Source organism: Mirounga angustirostris, unplaced genomic scaffold, assembly GCF_029215605.1.
Source record: "Mirounga angustirostris isolate CCGP_5_RB_7025 unplaced genomic scaffold, mMirAng1.0.hap1 SCAF_11, whole genome shotgun sequence".
Lineage (NCBI taxonomy): Eukaryota > Metazoa > Chordata > Mammalia > Carnivora > Phocidae > Mirounga > Mirounga angustirostris.
This window is the reverse complement of record NW_026991719.1, coordinates 91,930,918-91,943,763: the sequence shown is the minus strand read 5'-3', so window position 1 is coordinate 91,943,763 and position 12,846 is coordinate 91,930,918. Positions and strand designations below refer to the sequence as shown.

Here is a 12,846-nt window from a genome sequence, read left to right as displayed (position 1 = left end):
AAGATCACAAGAATATAAAGGCAGAAGATGATGACATCAAGATGAATGCTTTCCAAATGCCAGTTTAGAAACTGATTTCACAAAGACGGTGTCAGAATCACCCTGGGAGTTTATTAGAAAGGTCAGTTCCTGGGCTCAGCCCTCACAGTAGTTCTAATTCTATAGGCCTTAGCTGTGGCCTAGAAACCTGTACATTTAAATAGCTAACACTGTTGCATAGGTATAGATTAGAGGTTTTTCACCTCTAGCAGACCAGTGCCTCCTTGTCTTCAATATTTTGTAATGCCCTCTTCATGAAAACCATAAATAATATAACTCATCTACACACAAAATTTCAAAATACCAATAAAATGCCGTAACTAAAACATAAAAGAGAAATACCAGAAAAGGGCTTCATAATACGATAATATGTAAATGTTATACATCACATATTTCAATATGTAAATATTTGGGCATGAAGATAGTGAAGGACATATGAAGTAGTCAGATGTTTATATCTACTTAAACTGAAGAAGTTTGGCTTTCACATAAGTAAGACAATATTGAACTGAGTATTTTCACTACCTTTTCTTTATATTTAACATTTCAAAATAAGGGCTATAGAAACAGATCCATAGAATTGCCATGCATGTGACAAAATTGCCACGTGTGTGCCAACTATCAATGCGGATTAATATAGGGGTATTGTATTGACAACTCAAATGCCACCAGTGGGCATTGCACTGATTAATTACACAATTTTTGGAAATGGTAAACAACCCTAGATGAAGTTCTAAATAAAACAAAGTAAGATCTCTTGATTTATATACAGCAGTTGCATTTCTGGAAAGGTCAGCATATATTAAAACTGTATAAAACATGCTTTGCATTCATATAAAAATTTAGAGTTATATTCTAGGCCCACATAATTTTAGGGTTTTCCCTTACATCAATATCTGAGGGCCATTTGAAAGTCATATGACATACAGGGAGAATCTTCACTGTGTAGGCTTGTCCCATGTACTGCAGGGTAATACCATGAATGCCTGGTCTCCACCCCTTAGATGCCTATACCATCCTCAAGCACTGTGACAACCAAAAGAAAATGCCATTCCCTCCATTTCTAAAACATCCCCAGGAATGGGACTGCCTACCTGGATAACCACTGCTCCAAAAGAAGATAACAGAGGCTGTAAGATTAAGTGCCTTTGGGTATCTAAAAGATCATAGAAATAAGGGAAATGTATGGATATTAAGCAATAGGGTTTGTGGGGCTTGTGATAAACTAGAGAAAACAGGCCTCACCTAAATGCATTTACAATTAAAAAAAAAAAGTTTTCAGTATTATACCAGCAATGTACTTACTTTTCAAATGAATGAATTTAACTTGTAATGCAAGGCTAGCATGTATATGTAGCCTTATGTCAGTCCACACTTTAACAAAAAGCATTCTTAAACATAAGAATTCATCCTTGAAGAAAGTGCCCAAACATCAGCCAGAAATGAAATTTTTTAAAATGAATTTTTGATATTTAAGAAATTGTGACCACCAATTTCATAATCAAACTGATTAAAATAGACTAGAATAGAAAATATCAGAGCACATAAGTGTAAGTATTATTTTGTCAAGTGCTTATTTCAGGGGGGGTGTGTGTGTGTGAGAGTGAAAAAGAAAGAGAGAGAGAGTGCATACTGGACACAGTGTAAACTATATTTTACTGAGAGTCTTAATAAAAACAACTTTGGAAAACACTGGGTAGATAGGTGACGATTGGGGGTGCAGGAGGATCTTTCCCAACCATACTGTAGCCACCAACATAGTGGTCTTCTTTTGCATATTTGTTAGGAGCAGACTTGGGAATCAAAGAGAACAGGGTTTGAGTTCTAGCTATACCACTCAAGTATGTGACTATAGGCAAGTTGCTTCAAGTCTTTTAGCCTCGGTTTCCTCATCTATAAATTGAAGATAGTAATGCATTATAATATTGTATGTGATAATTAAATGAGATAATGTATGTAAAATGCTTAGTATACTGGTTGGCACACGGTAAGCAATAAGTGACATAGTAAGCAATAATCACCAACATATAAGGTTTGCCCAGTTGACCAGCAAAATACGAGATATAAATGTTACGTGTTTAAATATGCATCAAATGTTTTTTTCCTTTTCTAGAAAAATTCTTTGAAATGTCTGAAACCATCATCTTCATATTAGTCATCTATTGCTCTGTAACAAAATACTCAAAAATTTAGCAGCTTAAAACATTTATTGTCTCACACGGTTTATGAAAATCAGGAATCTGGGATCAGCATAGCTGGGTGGTTGGGGCTCAGGGTCTCCCATAAGGTGGCAGTCAAGTTATGACCAGGGATGCACTCTCTAAAGGGACTAAAGTACTCATAATCACACTTAGGAAAGTATTGGTGGGAGGCCTCAGGTCTTTGCCAGGTGGGCTACTCCATAGGCCTGCTCATGACTTGGCTTTCTCCAGAGTATGAGAGCCGAGATAGACAGAGAGAAATCCAAAGATAGAAGCCACAGTCTTGTATAGCTTAATATCTGAAGTGACATAACATCCCTTGCACCATATGCTATTGGCCACAAAGTCTAACCCTGGTATAATTTGAGAGAAGACTACACAAGTGTGTGGATACCAGGAAGCAGGGATCATCACTGGGGGCCATGTGTGAGGCTGGCTATCACAATATTTATTGAATGTCCATCCTCTTCAGGTAAATTTTTCATGCAAATATGATATTTCTCCAAGCATAAGTAATTACCGCTCACTGCCTGAGTTAGCATTAATATAAATTTGAGGAGTCATCGATTTTGTTAATGATGCATGACACCAGCTTACTTAATAAATCATATTTAACTACAAGGCAATTTTTGCATAATCTTAGCATTATCTTTCTTTCAAAAATTGAACTTTAGTAAAGGTATTTTAAATATGCCTCTATGTTTTCCACTACATAATATTTGTTTTTTTCTAAAGAAAAATTACTTCCTCTAGCTACACTTTATTACATTCTAAAATGAAATGTTTGAAGGCAGGCTTCCTTTTCTGGGCATGCAATCAGATAGTAATATAGGGTGAAGACTTCAAAAGTAAAAATCAATGAGGATTTTTTATTACCATAAACCTTTTCAGAGATGATGAAAATAGAATGTGAAATGTCAATACTCTTAATGCCAAATATCTGACAAACTACAATAATGCATTAAAATAATTGCAAAAATGACTTTAATCATAATATAGATATGTTATTCAGGTAATATTAATGAGAATAAATAACCAAAATCAAGCTAGAAGATCCATACTTCCTTATAAAACAAACAAACAAAAAAAACACACTAATTTCCAGGGTGTCATCTAATTTAAGAAAATGCTTATAGTTGTTTTTTAAACAGTTTGAAGATTTATGTATTTAAATTTATTTGAGAAAGAGAGAGAGAGATTGAGAGCCAGCAAACATGCGGGAGGTGGGAGGGGGAGAAGGGGCAGAGGGAGAGGGAGAGAATGTCCCAAGCAGGCTCCGGCTGAGCATGGAGCGGATGCAGGGCTAGATCTCATGACCCTGAGATCATGACCTGAGCAGAAACCAAGAGTCAGACATTCAACAGACTGGGCCACCCAGGCGCCCCTGCTTGTATTTATTTTTTAAATTTGACTTTTAATACAAAGATTACTTTGTCTTCAATATTAGTTATTGTATATTTCAAATTGGTTCCTGAATTCATTCATATTTTTAAAATAGTAGATCACTTCTGGCCTTTGGCAAAATAATGTAATTGACTCTCCCCTCCCCATCTGATCTCTCCCCTTCACTCATGCTTGCTTTCTTACCCTGTGCCCTCTAGTTTCCACACTTGTCCCATTAAAATATTTTCTGACACTCACACTGAGGCAAAAATGACTGAAAAAAATTTAAAAATGCTAAACACATATGTATCCCCAGGGGATAGTTTATTCACTGAGATAACACAAGTAAACTGCCTATCAGAACTCCTGACACAGCTAGGTGATTAATAATTGTAAATTTCCCCTTTTTTTTGCAGCTTTGCACTTCACTGCCTAATAATATTCACTCACACTTTTAAATACTAACTTCTTGCCAGCCACCCTGCTTAACACATTTACATATGTATTACCTAATTGAATCATCACAACAACCGTAAAAATTAGGTACTAGGTATTACTATCCTCATTTTACAGATGAAGAAACTGAAACTCAGAGCTTGTCACAGCTAGCCACTGGTAACGCCAGATTCAAGTTGAGGTCTTTTTGATTCCTGGATCTTTTTCTAATCCTCTACTCGTTATCCTCATATTCACATTAAACCAGCCCTGTACTTCTTAAGAGCTTTGCTTATTCTTTGGCTTTTATCCTCTGCCCACCCCCCGCAAGTGTACAAATTCAAAACAACACCACACAAGAGCCAGTGTAACTGCAGATAACAACAAAGCAATGGATACTGTATGCAAACTTTTCTTCAACTCTTTTATTTTCCATTGAAAATCACTCAATAGATCAAGTTCACAATGGCACACACTCCCATTGACATTGTGATTCAGGATCTTTTAGTTTACCCCTTTCTTTCTTAAGACAGTGTACAGAAATACAAGTAGGGCAGAGTCAGCTAACTGTCCAACAAAACCAGTTAGCCTATTTCCCCAGAGGAATAGAAACAAGAACAACTAGACATTACATTTCCAAACCTCTCTTGCAGTCAGCGTGGGCCATATGGCTAATTTTGGTCAAAAGGATGTGAATTAGTGCGATGTGTATAACTTCTACATGATCTCCAATATGCTAAATGACAACTACCTTAAATCTTTGCTTACCCCTAAAGTCTAACATGAAATGTCCAAGACTCAGTTGTGACCATACGGATAAAGGCAATTCTTCTGGGTATCGATGGGCAAACTTTTTCTGTAAAGGGCCAAACAGGAAATATTTTAGGTTTTGCTGGTCATGCAGGATCTTAGTTGCAACTACTCAATTCTATTGTAGCACAAAAGCAGTCATAGACAACACATACTCAAATGAGCATACCTGTATTCCAATAAAAATGTATTTCCCAAAAACAGATGGTTGGTGGAACAGATTTGATCCACTAGCTATGATTTGCTGATCCCTGTTCTAGAGGATGGTAGAAAAACAAGAAAAAAGAAACCTCAGAGTCCCTGAATGTCCACCAGTCAGTCTGGACCACTGGTATCTGGGTCCGTTGTTATATGAGAAATCTCTTTCTTCTGCAAGTCACTCAACTGGCGGAGTCCCTTTGTCATGGCAGCTTTAACTTTATCCTAACCAATATGGTGAGTGATAGAGATTGATTACATAAAGCTTGAATGTGCCAAGAAAAATGCAAATAAAATCATCCAATGTGTCAGCATTTTATTAATAGTTAAATAAACAAACAAATACTGGGCACACACTTGCCACAAGTTCAGGAACTGTTGAAAAATGCTAAAGGAGAAAGCAGCTGCTGGATATGATCAGCTTTACCAGTTTCTAAAAATCTGAATTATCAGAAAATTTGGGATCACCTTTACTTACATTTGTTAAAGGAATCTAAACCTTCAGTTCTATTGCTGAATTTCAGTTAGCAAATAGTGAGAGGATAGGAGAAGTGTTTAGGGGAGACAACCTAGGACTCCCACCCTCAACACCTAGATCATATGACAGAAGAAATGGCCTACTTTGCTTCCCTATGTAGCTGTCCTTATTAATGCAAATATGCTAAAAGGCTACATCAACACAATTCTACATACCATGGGTATCAGTCACACATGGGAGGGACACTTGAGTCTATCCAAATTGTAGATCTTAAATTGTACCTTCCTCACCATGTTTGTTATTCACTCAACCAGTAAGTTGACAGATTCCTAAGTAGGCTTCGAATTCCTTATCAGAACTGATAAATATATGAAGGAAACAGCCTTCCCTTCTTCACTGAGTAGGCTGCTTTGCAGGACAAATCTACCTTCATGGCATTTGTTCATCATGCATAGTCATTGCTAAATCTAGCCATACTTCTGTCGCACTGAGGAAGCAGATTCAAAATGCATACTCTCAGGTATTGCTCTCCAAGTGTCTATTATAGCAAATCTAGGATGGAGCCCAGAGAGTATATTTTTAAGAAGCAGATGATCATAATGTATCAAATGAGCCACTTATCCATATAGTCAGTTTGGGAAACACTGGTGTAAAAAATTACAGTAAATACACAGTTTGACTCAAGCCTGATCTTTGCATAGGATATTTGTCACAACTTTCCAAAAAGACACATTAATCCATTAATAAATGGCCTTAGAGTACAATTATTAAATCAAATAAAGTGAAAAATGCTTACAATTTTTTCCCCCAAACCTCCTTTTCTCTATTTACCCATCATTGTTAGATGGACAACTAGCTTCCCATTTCTTCAGGCTTATAAATGTTAACTTTCTCCCCCGCCCTTTCCATGGAAAAGATGTCCTCAAGTTTTATTGTTTTGGTACTTTCAACTCCTAGAAAGAAGGGACTATGGTTCTTCTGTCCCTTTATCCTCAATGCCAAGTGTAATGTTTATACTTTCAGATATTAGAAACAATGATAATATTTATTTATTTTATTATATATCTGATAAGGGTTAGTATCCAGAATATATAAAGAACAATTACAACTCAATGATAAAATAATACAGAACACAAATTAAAAATGGGCAAAAGAAATAATAGACATTTCTCCAAAGAAGACACACAAATGGCCAATAGGCACATGAAAACATGCTCACCATCATTAGTCACTAGGAAAATGCAAATCAGGGCCATAATGAGATACCACTTCACACCTACTAGGATGGCTATAATAAAAAAACATGAACAATAATAAATGTTGACAAGAATTTGAAGAAATTGGAACTCTCATACACTGCTGGTGGAAAGACAAAATAAGGCAGCTGTTGTGGAAAATGGTCTGGCAGTTCCTTAAAAGGTTAACCATAGTTAGCATATGAGCCAGCAATTCTACTCTTAGGTATACATCCAAGAGAAACAAAAACATACCCACAGAAAACTTGTACATGAATGTTCACAGCAGCATTATCTGTAATAGCCCCAAACTGGGAACAGCCCAGATATCCTTTTTTCATTGAAGTATAAATGAGATATAACATTATATTAGTTTTAGGTGTACAACACAGTGGTTCAACATTTGTATACATTAGAAATAATCACATTAAGTCTATTTACCATCTGTCACCACACAAATTTACATTTTTTCTTGTGATGAGAACTTTAAGATTTACTTTCTTAGCAACTTTCATATTTGCAATACAATACTATTGAACATAGTCCCAATGTTATACATTATATCCCCCTGGCATATGTATTTATAACTAGAAGTTTTTACCTCTTGATCTCCTTTACCCATTTTGTTTATTCCCCAACTCCAAACCCCTCTGGGTGCCACCAATCTTTGCTCTGTATCTAGGAGTTTTATTTTGTTTTGTTTGTTCATTTGTTTTGTTTTTAGATTCCAGATAAATGAAATTATATGGTACTTGTCTCTCTCCGCCTGACTTACTTCACTTAGCATAAAACTCTCAAGGTCCATCCATGTTGTTTGCAAATGGCAAGATTTCATTCTTTTTTTATAGCTGAGTAGTATTCCATTGTATATATAAATACCACATCTTCTTTATTCATTCATCCATTGATGTACATTTAGGTTGTTTCCATATCTTGGCTATTCTAAATAATGCTGCAGTGAACATAGGGGTGCATACATCTTTTTGAATTAGTGTTTTTGTTTTCCTAAGATAAATACTAGTGAGGGGCGCCTGGGTGGCTCAGTCAGTTAAGCGTCTGCCTTCGGCTCAGGTCATGATCCCAGGGTCCTGGGATCGAGCCCCACATCGGTCTCCTGGCTCAGCGAGGAGCCTGCTTCTCCCTCTCCCTCTGCCTCTCTCCCTGCTCATGCTCTCTCTCTGTTTCTGTATCTCTGTGTCTCAAATGAATAAATAAAATCTTAAAAAAAAAAAAAAGATAAATACTAGTGAGCTATAGTGAGGCTAAGTGATAACTCAAAGATGGTATCCCCCAGCCTACATTCCTTGAGACTACTTCCATAGCTTCCAGATGTGTAGTAAACCTGAAGCCTGAACCCTCAAGTTGAGGCTCCACAAGAAGTCTTCCCCCCCCCCCCACAAGAAGACTGGGCGTGAGGGTGGGGTAAAGGCAAAGTTATTTGGGGCAAATATGCCCAGGTTACCAACAACCCTGAAAATGATGGATGCATAAATGCAGTCCTGCTGGTTTGACAGCAGTTTCAGAGAAGTAATTCCTTATAACTACTTAAGACTACACACCGATCAGGAAGACCACCATTACTGTGGTGGTTCTGAATACTACCAAACAGCCTTACATATCTGCAGTCATCAAGAGAAGTATTTATTCTATTCTGAAAAACATTAAAATAGACATTTATTTAAAAAATATTTTAAAAAATTTATTTATTAAAAAAAAAGAAGGAAATCCTGCCATTTGTGACAGGATGGATGAACTTTGAGGGCATTATGCTCAGGTGTGTTTCAGTCTATTGTCTGTATAATGCCCTGTGGGTGGTAGACTGCCATGAACTCTGTCTCCAATTGGTTCAGACCCATAGAACCCAGAAACACAATCTCCCTTGGTCACCAGAGCCAGGCACTCAAGGGGTATCTCTTGTGTGAGCTGCATGTGCTGGCCAGCTTGAACAGGACCACAGTAGAGCAGGGCGTGAGGGTCGGGTACACACCTGGCTGGCTTTGTCAGGGTCACATTGGATCAGCACTGGGGCAGAAAAAGACTAGGTATCTTTTTCTTTTTTTAAAGATTTTATTTATTTATTTGGGGGGGGTGACGAGTCAGGGGCAGAGGGAGAGGGAGAAGCAGACTCCCGGCTGAGCAGGGAGCCCAACATGGGGCTCAATCCCAGGACCCTCAGATCATGACCTGAGCTGAAAGCAGATGCTTAACTGACTAAGCCACCCAGGTGCCCCAGGACCAGATATCTTTTAATGGATGAATGCTTAGCCACAGTGTGGTATATCCATGTTATGGAATACTACTCAGGAGTAAAAAAAAAAAAGTTACAAACAGCAACTTGGAGGAGTCTCAAAGGCATTATGCCAAGACAAAACAGTGTCAAAAGATTACATACTGTATTCCATATATTTGACACTTTTAAACAAGCGAAAAAACTATAGTGACAGAAAAGAGATCAGTGGTTGCCAGGAGATGTGGATGGGGTGAGAATGACGATGAAGAGATAGTACAAAGATTTTTGAGATTCTGTATCCTGATAATGGTGGTGGTTGCATAAATCTATGCATTTATTAAAATCCAAATGGAAAAAAAATCAATTTTGCTTTATAATAATTTTGCAAATAAAAAAATATATTTAAAAACAACTAAATGGTTTAGTTGAACAAGGAATTGATTATATAAAACAAGCTCCATTATTAGAATATAAGATTTTATAGTCATGAAAAATTATACCATAGATGTGTGTTGAAAGACAGTAAAAGTTATTCACAATATTTTAAGATTTTAAGAAACTCATCAAATAATATTTTTACTATTACTCCTTTTTTGGTAAAATTATAAGGTAAATGTATGATACATAAACAAAAGGGCTGGAAAAAATAAATCAAGATTTTATTTTATTTTTTCTTCATGTAGTCTGTTTCGAACTTATTTCTCTTATTTGTATTTTTGGATTTTTAAAAGATGAAAATGTATTACTTTTGTAATTTAAAATATAATTTTATTACTGTAAATTGTTAATCAAGGATTCTAACATCTTCTATCAAATGCAACATTACCTTCCCACTCTATTCCCCAATCTAATTAATTTCCACTAAAAATTCACCTCATCCAGCACTCCCACTAGTGGGTATATATCTGAAGGAAATGAAATCACTGTCTTGAAGAGATATCTGCACTCCTATGTTTACTGCAGTGCTATCAGCAATAACTAAGATATGGAAACAAACTAAATATCTGTTTGCAGATGAATGGATAAAGAAAATGTGGTATATACACACAAAGGAATACCGTTCAGCTTTTAAAAAGAAGGAAATGCTCAGCATGGCGCTGTTTATGGTAGAGCTTAGCTTGCAGACCAATCATCTTTTAATACAAATGAAGACTATCCAGATGCATGAAAAGAGAAACACCAAACAAAAGAATGATGAAAAGACTCCACAAGGAGCAGTACCTGCATAGCTACTGGACAGAGAGGGACAGTCCCGAGCTAAAGTACTTTCCAATATGATTAAACAAAAATGGAAAGAGAAAGTGGGAAAATGGGAAGTTCCTTTACCCAAAGTTCGTGCCCAGGGAGAAAGAGAAGTATTAAAAATTATTCGAAAAAAAAAAAAGTTATTCGAACAGGAAAGAGACAGAAGAAATCATGGAAGAGGATGGTCACTAAAGTCTGCTTTGTTGGAGATGGCTTTACTCGAAAACCACCTAAATATGAAAGATTTATTAGACCAATGGGCTTACGTTTCAAAAAGGCCCATGTAACACATCCTGAATTGAAAGCCACCTTTTGCCTGCCAGTACTTGGTGTAAAAAAGAAGCCTTCATCCCCACTATATACAACTTTGGGTGTTATTACCAAAGTCACTGTAATTGAGGTGAACGTGAGTGAGTTGGGCCTTGTGACACAAGGAGGCAAAGTTATTTGGGGCAAATATGCCCAGGTTACCAACAACCCTGAAAATGATGGATGCATAAATGCAGTCCTGCTGGTTTGACAGCAGTTTCAGAGAAGTAATTCCTCTTTTTTTTTAAAGATTTTATTTATTTATTTGAGACAGAGAGAATGAGAGAGACGGAGAGCACATGAGAGGGGGGAGGGTCAGAGGGAGAAGCAGACTCCCTGCCGAGCAGGGAGCCCGATGCGGGACTCGATCCAGGGACTCCAGGATCATGACCTGAGCCGAAGGCAGTTGCTTAACCAACTGAGCCACCCAGGTGCCCGAGAAGTAATTCCTTATAATTACTTAAGACTACACACCGATCAGGAAGACCACCATTACTGTGGTGGTTCTGAATACTACCAAACAGCCTTATATATCTGCAGTCATCAAGAGAAGTATTTATTCTATTGTGAAAAACATTAAAATAGACATTTATTTAAAAAAAAGAAGGAAATCCTGCCATTTGTGACAGGATGGATGAACTTTGAGGGCATCATGCTCAGTGAACTAAGATAAAAAAAGACAAGGGGCGCCTGGGTGGCTCAGTCGTTAAGCGTCTGCCTTCGGCTCAGGTCATGATCCCAGGGTCCTGGGATCGAGTCCCACATCGGGCTCCCTCCTCGGGGGGAAGCCTGCTTCTCCCTCTCCCACTCCTGCTGCTTGTGTTCCTGCTCTCGCTGTCTCTGTCTCTGTCAAATAAATAAATAAAATCTTTAAAAAAAAAAAAAGACAAATACTGGTATTTGTTGTCAAGTCAAATATGGAATCTATCACTTATATGTGGAATCTAAATAAGCCCAACTCATAGAAACAGGGTAGACTAGTGGTTACCAGGGGCTGAGAGTAGGAGAAATGGGGAGACTTTGGTCAAACTACAAACTTCCAGTTATAAGATGAATAAATTCTGCAAATCTAATGTACTGCATGGTGACTATAGTTAAAATATGTATTGTAAATCTGTAAGTTGCTAAGAGGAAATATCTTAAATGTTCTCTCTCACACACAAAAAGGTAACTATGTGAGGTAATGGAGATGTGTTAAATAATCTGTGGTAATCATTTCACAATATATATGTTTATCAAATCATCACATTGTATACCTTAAACTTACCCAAAGTTATATGTTAATCATACTTCAATAAAGCTGAAAAAATACTTTCTGATTGCCAAAATGGAAGATAAATAAAAAATACAATTTGATTTCTATGTTTTCTAAATTGCCCTGGATTATATTTACTGCTCTACCAAATACCTTGCTTCTATTCCCCAACATATGATTTGGATTCTCCCCTACTCAAAATGTTCTTCACCTCATTTGTCATAACTTAGATATGTCCACCTTTCTTCTGTTAACCCTCTTACCTTGTTCAAACTGAAAAGCAAAACATTTGTTTAACTTTTTGTGCAAGTTCTGTTCTCAGAGATGTAGCCTCTTTGTAGTTGAAAATAATTTGTATTTTAAAGGTATTTGTTAGGGATTATCAATGAAATGAGCTAACTGGGGTAAGGATGCACATCTCTGGATTCAGATGAAACTACCCAAAGTTGCAGCTAAAAGTCTAGAAGGAGGATGCAGAAGTACCTCTCCTTTTCTCCAATGACAGGGAAAAGGATTAATTGCACAGCAAAACTAATAGTACTCTAGTAATTCCTGAAACAGAGAGATATTCAGTCTTTTTCTTAAGGGTAAATGGAAGAGCAGTTTTCAGAGCAGAAAAATAGACATCAATGCTTTATAGGATAATGAAATTCCATAAGGTAGCAAAAGATTGTTATGCAAGTTCTTAACCAAGAGTATCCACTACATACCAAGAACTAGTCTAGATATTAAGATACATATTTCCATGAAAAAAATGAAAAACCTATCTTTGTAGTGCTTACATTCTAATTATGAAAGATTAGGGGTAGAATAATCTGTTTGGCTTTGGTGAGAATATAAAGAAATACAATATTTTAAAAGTTAGGTGTGGATAAAAATTTCTAACACCTATCTCGTTTAGCCCAGCAATCTACTTCAGTGACTCTACCCTACATATAAATTTATATAAGAGTCTAAGGGTATGTTATAGATAGAATTCTAAGATAACCAAGATTCCCACTCTTGGTGTACATGCCTTCTATCACTTT

General features: G+C 36.7%; 1 pseudogene; it reads left to right on the top strand.

The window, feature by feature from the left end:
- Positions 1-10,100: 10,100 nt before the first annotated feature.
- On the top strand, positions 10,101-10,793 carry LOC123844924 (ribosome biogenesis protein NSA2 homolog; annotated as a pseudogene).
- Positions 10,794-12,846: the final 2,053 nt, after the last annotated feature.